Consider the following 13,263-nt stretch of genomic DNA (forward strand, 5'->3'; position numbering starts at 1 on the left):
CTAGAGTTGGGTCCACATTAATCATCAGAACTTGGAGGAGTCCACTTAGTAAATTCCCATTGATTCAATGATCCAATGATTCAGTAAATTCCCATTGATTCAGTGTGGTTTATACCGTAAACAATGGGATTTTGGCCAATGAAGAATTCAGTCTTTTTGTGGTGTAATTTACATGGGTGGTGTAGCATCCACCCAGTGTCCTTTATTTTACTTAAACACAAGTCTACCCTCTGGATGCATTTCCTCACTTCACACTGCCACCTGGTATTATTCACTCAATACCAAATAGATATATCTTAGACACATGCTGCCAATACAACAGATTTATAGAGATAGAGATTATAGATGTTATACAAATCACCGGAGAAATTCACAGATGTTTAGGATTATTCATTAAATATAATTTGCTTTTTGTATGTGTATTTATTCACTGTTACAATATTCTTTGACTGTTTATTTATTCTCTATGCATTTAAACTCTTTCCTATTCTCTCTAGCATTCCAACTTTCCAAGATTGATTCTCAATTCAATCTCCTAATTCTCTCTCTTCAATTCACTGTCTCTAACCTCTTTTCTCCAACTCTCCTCTCTAACTGCCTAACCAACTGTCTAACTGTCCTTCTGGTTCTGCCCCTCCTGTCCTCTCATAGGCTCCTGCCATTGAGCTTCCCATGCTGGACAGGTGTGACGTGGGGGTTCCGCCATATGTGGTCTCCCTGCTAAGGTATGTTTCGTACTAAAGATACAAAACTTGTAGCATCTTTGATTTTCTTTTTAAAGTAACAGCCTGAATCCTCTTGGTATTCATGTAATAACTTGCTGCAATTAATTGCAGCTAATTGATGAAGAGCATTTGGTCACATGCCCCACTGCACAACTGAGAAGCTCCTCAGCATGTCATCAATTAGCTGCAATTAGCCTCAGTAAGTTAAGTAAACCTTATGTGAACACCAAATGTATTACAGTCAAGAAATGGCAGTTGCTTTTCAATACCAGAAATGAAAACAATATTTCTTTAAAACTGTAACTGTAATGGTAGCTGGATCCGATTAAGGTACGGGCCTTGGAACTATAATAATATATTATAATATAATATATTATTGCTTTTTAAAGTAACTTTCTAAATTCTGGTTAAAATATTGTGCCTGCATTCCTTAGAAGCTGACCCTAAGTTCTCCACCAAATACATATCAAGATCTAGATCTATTTATATGTATGTCTATCTGATAACATGAAGTGTGACAAAACCTTAATATAAACCTATTGTGCGTGTGTGCACATTTAAACAAAGTTGGCATGTTTATTTAGGCCAAATGATAATTTGATAATCATGCTTTCCTAGTATCTTAATAGCAATATGTTGAATCTCACCACATTTTCAATTAACAGACTGTCAAATCTCAACTGACTTGTCTTTTAACTCAATGTGAAGTTAGTTTTCATTACTGTTAGTTCTGGTTTATAATTCTTGAAATATAATTTCTGGCTTCTAGGCAGAGCTTGGATTATACCTGCCATTCATGCAGAGTGACCACATAAGATGACCTTTTTTTTCCTCATATGTTCAGCAATGGCAACTTATCTGCCAGACTCTTCAAACCATAATACAGTCCAGTTTATAACTAAGACTCTTTCAGAAATCCAGAATAATCTGTATGCAGAAAATTAAAAAAAAACTAAAGTTTTTTTTGCATGCACACACACACACATATAGACTATATGCACTATATGGACTATGGACAGGACTTCTATATCTTAAGGAATTCTACTCCCACAATTTGGCCTCGGGGTTTCTTGCTGAGTTATGGGAGTGAAAGCACTCAAACTGGCAGGAGGCAGAGCAGCTTTCTCGCCTACCTGTCATGCTGCTTCTCCATCAAACAGAAAGAAAAGCACCCCACTGCACTGTGGTGATTTTCAAGGACTCCCTGTGACCTGTTAAGGTGGGGTGAGTTCCTTCAGAAATCCCCATATGACCCATCCAAGCCCAGCCATCACCCTTTGGTCATAAAAATGCCCAAACATACCTTGGATTGCCATTTTTGTCAAAGTTCTCTACTATCTCTTGTTGGCTTTTGATAACATAGCTAAGATGTTAGCTAGTTGCTACAATAGAGAAATGAAGAACTGGAAAAACCAAAAAGAAGAGGGTAAATGTAGTGTTAGTATTGGTATCATACTTATTAAGGTTATGGTTGCAATCATATGTAATTTCAGGAAAAGGTTTTGAACAATGCTAAGGCAACTGTAATGTCTTATTTAAAAGGACTAATTCTACACACTATTTTTCATGTTATGGGTGTTTGAACTGCTTACTCAGATATATGTCCTATTAAGGACATATATGGGTTATGGATGTTTGAACTGCTTACTCAGATATACGTCCTATTAAGTTAAATGGGCCTTCCATTGCAGTAGATGCATTTATTAGGAATCAGTGATTTGCAACATTATTTTCTTGGACTACAACTCTCAGAAACTCCCAGCCATTACAGTCAGTGACTATTCTATATGAGGGGCCCTGGATATGTTTTTTGGGGGTGGGAAGGCAGTTGGCCATTACTAAAAATGGATGGTAAAAAACCCGAACACTTATCTAATGAGAATGCTTCCAGGCATATATGATAGAATGCCATTATTTTTTTTCTATGCACCATCTATGTACATGGCTGCTATTTGCCTCCTTCCAAGAGCAATCCTCTAAGAGAGGTTCTGATTGGCCCCAGATCCAAAGTAGGGATCTGACCATGCTCAAGTAGGAATTTGAATGTAGGTCTTCTTCTTCCACGAGCAACATGCTAATCATTACACTCTACTGGTTCTCTCATCTCTGGGGTTACTATATCAATGGCACCAAGGCAAGATGTATTGGTAGAAAAACAAAGCAACAATGAATGTGCTTAATATGAAAATTGCCACGGCATTTAGATAATGGTGCCTATTTAGAAAATTAGCCCATCCTACTTATGTCCCCTTAAGTCTCTTGGGGGCAAGATTATCCATTTCAAGTCATTTCCTCCCCCCACCTCCCAGAGACTGTTGTCCAAATGAAGTGACACAAAGATATTTCTGGTTTAAAAATAATATTCCTCTTGGCCTAATTTTGGCTCAGGCTCCTGTGACCAGTCGTTTCCTCAGAGACTACTTGGGAGGTGATTGGCCTTTCTTTTTTTAATGTGGACAAATTAAGGGGAGGGGAGGGGGTAGTTGAAAAGCACTCAGAAATAGTAGAGCTGAGGTGGCTGGGGGCATTCAGGGTCCTGGGATGGCTAGCTAGTACATCCCCTTCAACTGTGGGAAGTTGCTCAGTCCTGCTTTAGGAGTACTTTTGAGTATTGTGAATTACACCAAATGGCTGCATGAGCCCTACTTGTAGTACATTTCTTGAACAGCCAAAGATTTAGTTATGTCTTACTCTTTTCATGCCACTTCTGCTTGTTTTGTAACCTCAGAATGGAAACATGTCCTGTAAACAATGTCTCTTCACATTAACTTGGATTTTCTTCCTTTTCTGTGATGTTCCAATGTCTTCTTTCTAGTGTGAACGATGAAACGTAGATGGAAGTTTTAATCCTCTCTGCTATGACAACTTCACAAACTTTACATTTAAGTTTACTGTCTTTATTTGTTTTGTTTGATCAATTCTTTTTCTATGGTTCTGTTGATCAGAACTGATGTGCTTTTATTCCTATTACAACTTTTATGTACAGGATCCATGTCATTTTGGTTTTCAGGGTACATCAAACCTTTCTGAAATAAATTTCATGTTTTAAAAAATAAAATTGTGACACAGTATGGCTCACTTTGATGGATCATCACCAGTCAGGACATTCAACAATGTCTAATTTTGTTTTACCTGCACTTTGAATTCCTCTGCTTGAGTGGAAAATATGTAGTTCAAAAGCTTGTTCACAATAGCTGCAATCTTTTGAAGTATAATGCACCTATAGGGTGATAAGATGCAAAGATACTATCTTTTAAAGATACAATGAACATAAATTTTTAAGATTTAGTTTTATTCACTTGCACATGAGAAGCCACATGTTCCAAAATTTATTAAAGAGACCAGATCCATGTGTCTTTCACCTGTTTAGTCTATGCATTTGTGTGTAACCAAAGGGGCTCTTGGACTGGGGTTTTCTATTTTATTATGTAACAGCTTTCACTCAGGGTATTTGAGGAATCTTGACCTCAAGTGCCAAGTGGGGTTTCCAAGTTCCAATACTAGTTGACTGGATCTGCACCATATAAATCAGGGATGGGCAACTTGTAGCCCTTTAGATGTTGTTGATAACAATTACCATTCTCTCCCCACCATTAGTTATGTCAGCTACACCTATAAGAACTGGTGTCTAACAACATCTGAGTGCCACAAGCTGCCCATATCTTTCCTAGTCTAATATGTGGAGTGGAACATTTACTATGGCAGATCAGGGGAGAGAAAGATCTTGATCATCTGGGAAGATGGTGGGGAAGGTGGTGAGGGAGCAACATCGCCTAGATACAGCTCTTGCTCCTGCTAAGATAAACGAAGCCACAAACAAGACAAAAAATGACTCCATATGCACTATAGGGAGGAAGAGTTTGAAGAAAAGACAACACACTATCAGTCTTGGAGAGGAGAAGGAGAAAAAGGAGAGAAAGAAGAAACAGCTTAGAATTGAAAGCTTCTTTTCCTTCCAAGGGGGCTACAGGCACTGTGAGTACAAACAACAGTATTAAAAGCAGGCCTGCTACATTTGCAACAGTGCCTAATAGTAGCTCAGTGTGTCAAGAAGCTGGAAACTGCCTGCTAAATGCCAAGATAAATAAATCAACTTATCTTAAACCAACTAAAACCCTGAAGGAAGGGAATGCTAGAAAGAATAAATCTTCAGGACGAGATACAAACAGTCGGAAGGCAGTAAATGCTCCCCCCCCCCATCTACACTGCTGCATTGTATGTTTGAGTGAAGTGTACTTCCTCTCAGCAGAGACCCTGCTACTGGTATTGGGGAAAATTAGTAAAATGGAAAGGCAATTAGAAGCCTTAACCCAAATGCCTGTCTATCTAGAAGATAAGCTAGACCAAAGAGGAGTGGAGGAGGAGGATGGCATTGCTCTACACCCTCCAGGTCCCAAACGTGAACAAACACAGCATTTACAGCAAATGACGGCAGAAATAGTGCAAAGAGTATTGCAAACAAACCAAGTTCAAATTTGCTTCCCCAAAAGAGATACCCAGCTTTGGACAACCAAAAAAGAATTCTTTCCTCCCTGATATAATTAATGAATAGAGATATTGCTCCAGCAGAGCTAAATCACTTCCACTTTCTGCCTTCGCAAAACTGTTATAAAAGATTGCTTTTAGATTTTAAATTGTCAGATATTCCCTTGCAACTGCTGCATTTATCCCAACATTTAAGAAGTTATGATATAATGCCTCAAAGAGTATTTAAAGAGCATGGTGTTAGAGTCTTTGCCAGAGCCAAAAGAGTTAACTATGCTTCCACTCCGTCATTAGCCACAGGGACAGGAGGAGACTGGCCTTGATAAGGATAAACTGCACCAAACAGCTTCTGTAAATTCAACAGGATCTATCCTGATAAACAGGATGAACTTTCAAAACTTAGGAATAAATTGGATGAACTATTAATGCCGAAAAGAAAAAGAGTGCATGAGTAAATTCTGGCCTCTTTCCAGAGTACACTAGATCTTGACACTAAAGGTACACTAGATCTTGATTCTTCCGACCAGGAAGGCTTAACCCTTTTGAGTTGATCGGACCCAATTGTGGATATCATTGGTACCACAGATGAAGATCAAAAGTGGGAAATGAAACTGAAAGAGAAAGAAAAAGAAGGGCTGGATGACAGGTTATTTCTTTCAGCACTGTCTAAGGAGAAGCTGATAGCAAAAACGAATACTTGCCCTAAACTGATATTAATTTCAAATCCACGATCAGAACTAAAGGTGCTAACTCCAACAAGGCTACCTTCTGAATCGGAACAGCCCAATAATTCCACTGAGATGAGAGAAATTTCCGCTACAGAGCCAGAATGGACGTTGGTTGAGATCCAGGGGTCACAGACCTTTATTGAGGGACTAACTGAAGGACTACGTAATTCAACAAGAATACAGGCTACTTTAGATCATGGTGATGGACCAGAACTAGTATACCAGAACTCCTCAATCCTTCAAGTAGACCCAAGGACATCAGAATACTATTCAAATTCTGCAGTGATACCTTCCCAAGCTGATGTGCTAGAGAGAGAACACCTGACAGATTCCCCTGCTCCCCCAGTCGGACTGACTTCAGATCTGACCATGAAGGAGCGTGAAGGTGAAGGGAGTGCTCAGGAGACAGCAAGTGTCATTTCAGAGGTGCAATGACGGGTACCAGACAAGCATACAAATAAAATTGCCCTCATATTATGGAATATAAATGGATGGATCGGACTCTCCCAGGACCCTGAATCAAGAGAAGATCTTTCCTCTAAGGACATTGTATTGATGCAAGAAACTTGGGTCCAGGAAAAGGTGTCAATCAATGTTTTTCACTCACACTCCATCAGTGCAACCTCTGGGGTAGGTTGTGGAAGATGCAAGGGAGGCTTAGGAGTGCTGATTGCCACATCCCTGTGTGTAAACACAAGGCTGCTACCATCCTTTAAGCAACATGCAATGGCCATCCTTGCCCATTTTGAACATTGGGATTTGCTGATAATAAATGTGGGATTTGCTGATAATAAACAATCAAGCCCTATACTCTTAACCTAAAGCATACCCTCCTACACCTGGCCTAAATGGACTTCCATTTAATTGGCAATCTAAAGATAGGAAAGCAAATTAGGCCAGGCTCCTCCTACATCAAATGACCACCAGGTTTAACCTGCACATTCTAAGTGGTGCATATGGGAATGACTACCCAGCTGAATTCACCTACCTGGCAGGAACTAGAATGAGCCAAATAGACTATTTAATCATTTCATCAGATTTAATTCCATTACTGGAGAATCTGGAAGTAGCCCCAAAATTCCAAAGCAGCTATCTCCCTGTCTTACTAATTATGAAAACCCCTTTTCCTTATCTAAGAAGCGACAATCAATGCCCACCCATGATACTCCCTGAGGAGGGAATATACTGGCGGGTCAAATGGACCCCAAAGGTGGACTTGGATCTACGGACTTTACTTGCATCTGACACCATACAAAGCATTAGGACATCTATAATACATACAGGCAACCCGGTGGAAACTTATGAGGAGCTGATCTGCAAGCTGAAACGGTCTGTTACTGGTAAGGCAAAAGCAACCCAACAATGGCACTATCCAACTTCGAAGCCATGGTTTGACAACGTATGTGTACTAGCTAAAAAAAAGTCTTACAGAGCACCTACCAAGCCTATAAATTAAATTCAGATCTGAAAGTGGCTCAAACCCTTCTGAAAGAGGAAAAAAGCTATAAAAAGCTACTAGTGCAAAAGAAAGAAAATTGGAAAAAAATTGATTCCAGCAGCAAAATCTAAGGACTTGAATCTGTTCTGGTGGCTGATAAAGATCTCTCCAACCTCTGGGCCTACACTTCCAGATTGTTACATCCACCCAAAGACATGGGAGAAGCACTTTTGAGACTTATATAAAGACGCAGATGTGGTCCAGTTGAGATGGAATAGCACACTTGAAGATGTTCCGTCATTGTCACCAGTGTCAACTTCCAAAATACACAATTTAATAGCCCAGATGAAAATGGGAAAAGCCCCTGGAGAAGATCTGATTCCTCCAGAGGCGGTCAAAAATAATTTAGAATTTTGGGCTATGGTTCTAGCATCGCTATTCATGTATATTGATACTACTGGCTGAATTCCAAAAAAACTGGGGATTTGCTATCATAGTCCCCATATTTAAGAAGGGAAAGAGAGATGATCCTGCAAACTACAGACCTATTAGTCTCCTTAGCACAATCTGTACATTATATACCAGGAACTTATATGGGAAATTTAAAGATTGGCTGGAGCAGGATATGATACTTGCAGAAGAGCAGGCAGGCTTCAGGGGAGGTCGATCTACCATTGACCAATGCTTGATATTATAATATCTTATTGAAAAATATATCTCTGATACAGCAACCTCACTCCATGTAGCTTTTATAGATCTCAAGGCAGATTTTGACTCAATATCAATGTCAAATTATGAAGGAAATTAGAGGCTTCTAACATTGACAGACATCTACTTCAACTTATTCAGGCTCTCTATAGAAATATCTCACTTCAGGTAAGATGTAGTGCTCACAGCCAAAAAGGAGTCAAATAAGCCTGCCTTCTGGCCCCACTTTTGTTTAACTTTTACATTGATTCTATGGTGGACCAGTTAAAAACTATTGACTTTCATCCCCCTCAAATCGCAGGGAGGCATATAACAACATTACTGTATGCTGATGATGCAGCTATCATCTCTAGGACCCCAACTGGGCTTAGAAGAGCTTTGCGAAGGTTGTCTATATATATATAGCAAGCAGAAAAACCTGATAATTAATTTTCAAAAAACAAAAATCATGTCTTTTGCCAAAAGGCCAATAATGTGGACATGGATGATGAATCAGCATAGAATTGATCAGATCCACCAATTTAAATATTTAGGTGTCATTTTCCAATCTAACGGCTCTAGGAAAGCACACGGTGATTATGTGGCATTAAATGCCCAGAGATATTCTGCTGCAATATTACAATTTATGAGAACAAAGGGATCACATTCCCTCACCCATTAAATTGTTCCACGCAAAAGCAGTAGGCCAACTACTGTATGGCTCTCAATTGGGCCCCTTCCCAAATATTGCAACCCTAGAACGTGTGCAATCAAAATTCCTGAGGGCAATATTAGGAGCCCCAGAGATGTCGCCAATGTAAAACTAAGATTGGAAACTGGTCAAATTAAAATCAAAGCCAGGATATGGATTGCAATTCTTATGTACTGGCTCAGACTGTCTTATCACCCTATTGGTCTCGCACCATTGATCCTGCAAGACACCTTAAAAGTCAAAATGGGTTTAGTTAATTGAGCAAAAAATAGCCACTTTGGGTCTCTCTAGGTTGACTCTGTTAACCATGGGAATGGAACAGGCAAAGAAAATCATTAAGCAGCATGCTGAGGACATCAAGAGACAAAATGATTTAAGCTGTGCCCCAGAATTCTACCTTAGGGAGGACAGCTTATACAAGGTTACAGCAGCACCTTATTTTGCCCAGTTGGAGCAGCCCAGGCATAGAAGGGCATTTTCTCTGGCCTGGCTTAAGTGCAGGAGGGACAGTATAAAAAGATTCCCTTGGCAGAGCACCTTTGCCCATGTGGAATGGAGCAGATAGAAACAACTGAACACGTCCTGTTGTGGTGTACATATTACAAGGAAGTACGTGAAGAACTTGTCTCCCCTCTGATTGGCCGATTTCCCGGTTGTACAGAGCAACAATGTATGCATGTGCTGCTGTTTAACTCCAATCCCATGCATACACATAGTGTTGCCAAATTTATTGCTGCTGCAATGGGCATTAGAAAAAGGACCCTAAAAGTGGACGAGCCTCTGTAGTTAGAGCATGGTTTGGTAGACATTTTGGAATTGATTTAGGGGAGATGTTTTGACGCTGTTGTTGTTCACCTCAGAACTGATTATTGCTTTGCATTCGATCCCAATATTTTTGTATACTTCTGTATTCAGTATTTATATATTTTATATGTTTTATTTGTGGCTGGTCTCTTGACCATAAAAAAGTTTTATCTATGTATCTCATGATCCTACAGTGATTCTGTTGCCTCTCAATTTGCTCCAGAGTCTTGGTGACCTACTTGACATATTCCCATGTGCTGGGTGCTGCAGCTTCTAACACAGGTCACAAATACAACACCCATGATTATAGCAAGCCCATGTTTAGAGCTGGAACTGTTAGTGTTGGAGAGGCATGATTTAGGCAGGCATTTGTGTTTGTGAAATCAAACTTTAAAACAATCCTGGACTTCAGTCCTGACAACTCACTGCAAAACAAAACAGAGATGCTTTGAAAATTGCATGAGATGGGAAAACCTGTTGTGCACTCGGACAGTTCCAGCTAGTGATGGGCATGAACCGCTCGCTGGTTTGGTGGTTCAGCATGGTTTATTTCCCAGCCAAACAACTGATTTATGGGTTGGCACCCTGCCTCCTCCAGCCGGCACCACTTGAAGGGAGCACAGGGTGCTGCTGCTGAGTGGGGGCCCACTGGATGGAGTTAGGCTCCAAATGGCAGATCAGCTCTTTGGCCAGAAAATGAACTGCACTGAACCACTGGGTAGTGCCCTTCTCTACTTTCAACAGTTAAGGAATTTTCTTTCCTAGTGATGGATTATTTGTAATGCTTGTTTCTGCTAATAGAGAAAGCATTACTAGGCTAATATTGGCAGGATGGGAATTGAGAGAAAAGTAGGATTTTTCTTCCTTCCTTTTTCTCCTGGGGTGGGTATTGACTGAGCGATGGGAGATCAGTTATTCAGCACAAACTATGTAGGGGTAATTAGGCCAACTCCAAGCTTTGCCTAAATGTTTTTTCTTGTTGGGGACATTAGACAGAGAGAGAAATCCAAGGCTGGCTCTCTCAATGCGAGGATTTGTTAATTTATTTTTATTGTGTTTTAATATTGTTCCTAATACTGTTGTTAGCCACCCAGAGTGGCCTGGTTGCCAAATGGTGCGGGATATAAATTCAATATATAAATAAATAAACCTTCCTCTTCACATCTAGAGAGAGAAATCCAAATAATACTCTGGCACCTTACACCCTCTCAATCCAGGGAGTCATGAAATTATAGCTTGAAGGGAACTAGAGGCTTTGTAGTATTAAAAAAACTCCTGAACAGAAAACTAATTAGAGAACTGTAGTATGTGTGTAGATATAGAATATATCCATGTCTGGATTACAACCCCTCATTAAATAGTTACCCAAATTTCTATTCTTGGTTGGCCTTTTATCCTCTTTCTTTGAAGTTCTCCTATATACAAACTTTCCCTCTTTTTCTTTTCTGTACTGAAGTACTTGTTGATGGCCTATGGTGTTCCTGACAGCAACTTAAACACCTAAAGTATCAACCATAATTTTATTTTTAAAGCCATATTTCTTTCTGTGCATCTATATATGTTTAAGGCCAATCTTCTTTCAAAAATTAAGTAGACACCAGGAGTAGAGACGACTTATCAAATAAGAGGTGCTTTTAAAAATAAAAATTGAAAAAAGGAAGTGTACTGTGTATGTTCGGCATTATTTATTTATATATTTTTCATTAAAGTAGACAACTGTTAAAATGTGGCTGATGATAAAAATGGATACTTTTTCACAGATTTGCATTTTACAACTAGATAATCTTTCATAAATACACCCCCCCCCAAATTTTGCATACTTCTGTGTAAATTGTTTCACAGTAAATCTGCTTAACTTTATTTATGGAAGATGACAGGTGCATTTTTATGACACTTTATAATTTGGGTCTTTATTTTGAGAAATGTTGTTTTATCCTATTCATTTGTACTTAGATATTTGTAGTTATTTTCTTTAAAGGAAGTTTTTGACAAAGGCCATATATGGCTGCAGAATTTGAGACTTTAAGTGAAACCACTGGCTAAACAATGTGAAACAAAACCTTGTGGCTGTAGCACACAAGTAGGATGTGTGCAAATAGAAGAATAAGGTCACTATTTTTAGACCATCAAAATGTGAACTGGGACCTAAAAATGTGACGATATTGCAGAGTCATTCAAAATGCCCTAGTTTTCTCACAAGGATCCTTCACAACCATTGTGAAGCCTTTTGGGAAAATGTGCTTTAGTGGGTGACTGCACTGACTGAAGAGTAATGCTTGAATATGACACTTTTGTAGTTTATCCAGCCCATAATTTCACCAGAGGTTGAACATGTACAGAAGACTTTAAAACGTATTTTAAATATGAGCTTTAGAGTCAGTGCACAAACTGGCTATTACGTAGAGGAGCAGACTTTTCTACAAGGTAAAAAATATTCCAGAAATCAGCGACTCTGGGAGTCCTCATAATTTACCTCACTGATCTGAAAACTCCAGCCTGAAACTCTTAACTTACTTTTCTGTTTGTGTATTTTTAAAAAATGATGGTTGGAACATTTTTGTGAGCCCTCAGTTAGTTTGGTTATGGAAGTCTCTCTCTTTCTCTCTCTCTCTCTCCACCCCCACCCCTTTGTATCAAAATTTATCTGTTAATCTCAGAAGAGCTTTGGATGCTTCACCATGCCTGTTCATAATGCCACGTTGTTGGCAAAATCCATGTTGTTGAATCTTGTTTACAAAATATTAATGTTGAATATTATACTGAGTCTCAGGATACCAATTAAGTACACAGAAGTCAAATCATGGCCATAAATATTACTTCTTGTCTTCAAAATGATTTTATCAATATCATTTCTCTACTGACACTGAAAGGGAAAGAATTTTATATTGTTCAAAAGATCTATTATCTAACCCAGAATAATTAAGGGACTGGAAATGAAGCTCTATGAGGAAACACTGAAAGAACAGGATATGTTTAGCCTTGAGAAAGGAAGAAAAAAGGAAGATATGTATGAGAGCCCTCTTCTAATACTTGAAAGATAATCATACAGAGGAGGGGCAGGATCTGTTCTTAATCATCCCAGAGTGTAGGACACATACAGTATATCACAGAGGGGAGTACACCCACTCATATTTCATAAATACTTTAGTGTACAGTGGAGTCTTGACTTAAGTACGACTCCATTTATGTACTTTTCAACGTACGTACTTCTCTGGCCGCAAAGTTTCACTTTGACTTGTGGCTGGAGACTCGACCTGCGGACCAGAAGAGGGAGGCAGGGAAAGCACCAAATTCAAGTTTGCCGCTTTCCCCGCCTCCCCCTTCCGGTCTGTAGGCTGCCGATCTGCCTCTGGTGCTTTCTAGGGCTTCTCCGCTGCCATGGGAGGCATCTTGGAGATTCCCCCCGCTGCCGATAGTGCCTCTGAAGCACGATCAGTGGTGGGGGGGTCCTCCCAGAGGCCTTCCATGGTGGTGGAGAAGCCCTGGAAGGCATCCAGAGGTCCCCTGCCACCGCTGCCAGCCCGGTCCACCCTGGGAAAGCCTGCGTCAGCGGGGGCGGGGGAGCTCTGAGAGGCTTCCAGCAGCGGCGCTGAAGCCCTCTGAGTCCTCCGGCTGTGGCAATGGTGGCACAAGAAGGCTTCGAAAAGGTAAGGTTTAATTCTTTAATATTTATTTTAATTTTGT

The 13,263-nt window shown here is 39.8% G+C and overlaps 1 long non-coding RNA gene across 1 annotated transcript in view; it reads right to left on the minus strand.

Moving 5' to 3' along the window:
• The window catches only part of LOC144589246 (uncharacterized), a 16,141-nt gene extending 3,570 nt beyond the window's left edge, over positions 1-12,571 (minus strand). The window contains exons 1-2 of the long non-coding RNA XR_013545271.1: positions 3,858-12,571; positions 1-3,536 (exon numbers count right to left, since the gene is read on the minus strand). The exon at positions 1-3,536 is cut by the window's left edge and continues 3,570 nt beyond it. This is a non-coding gene — a long non-coding RNA (uncharacterized LOC144589246). The remainder of the gene's footprint in view (positions 3,537-3,857) is intronic.
• Between the last annotated feature and the right edge of the window lie 692 nt (positions 12,572-13,263).

This window comes from Pogona vitticeps, chromosome 4, assembly GCF_051106095.1.
Source record: "Pogona vitticeps strain Pit_001003342236 chromosome 4, PviZW2.1, whole genome shotgun sequence".
In the NCBI taxonomy this organism is placed as follows: Eukaryota; Metazoa; Chordata; class Lepidosauria; order Squamata; family Agamidae; genus Pogona; species Pogona vitticeps.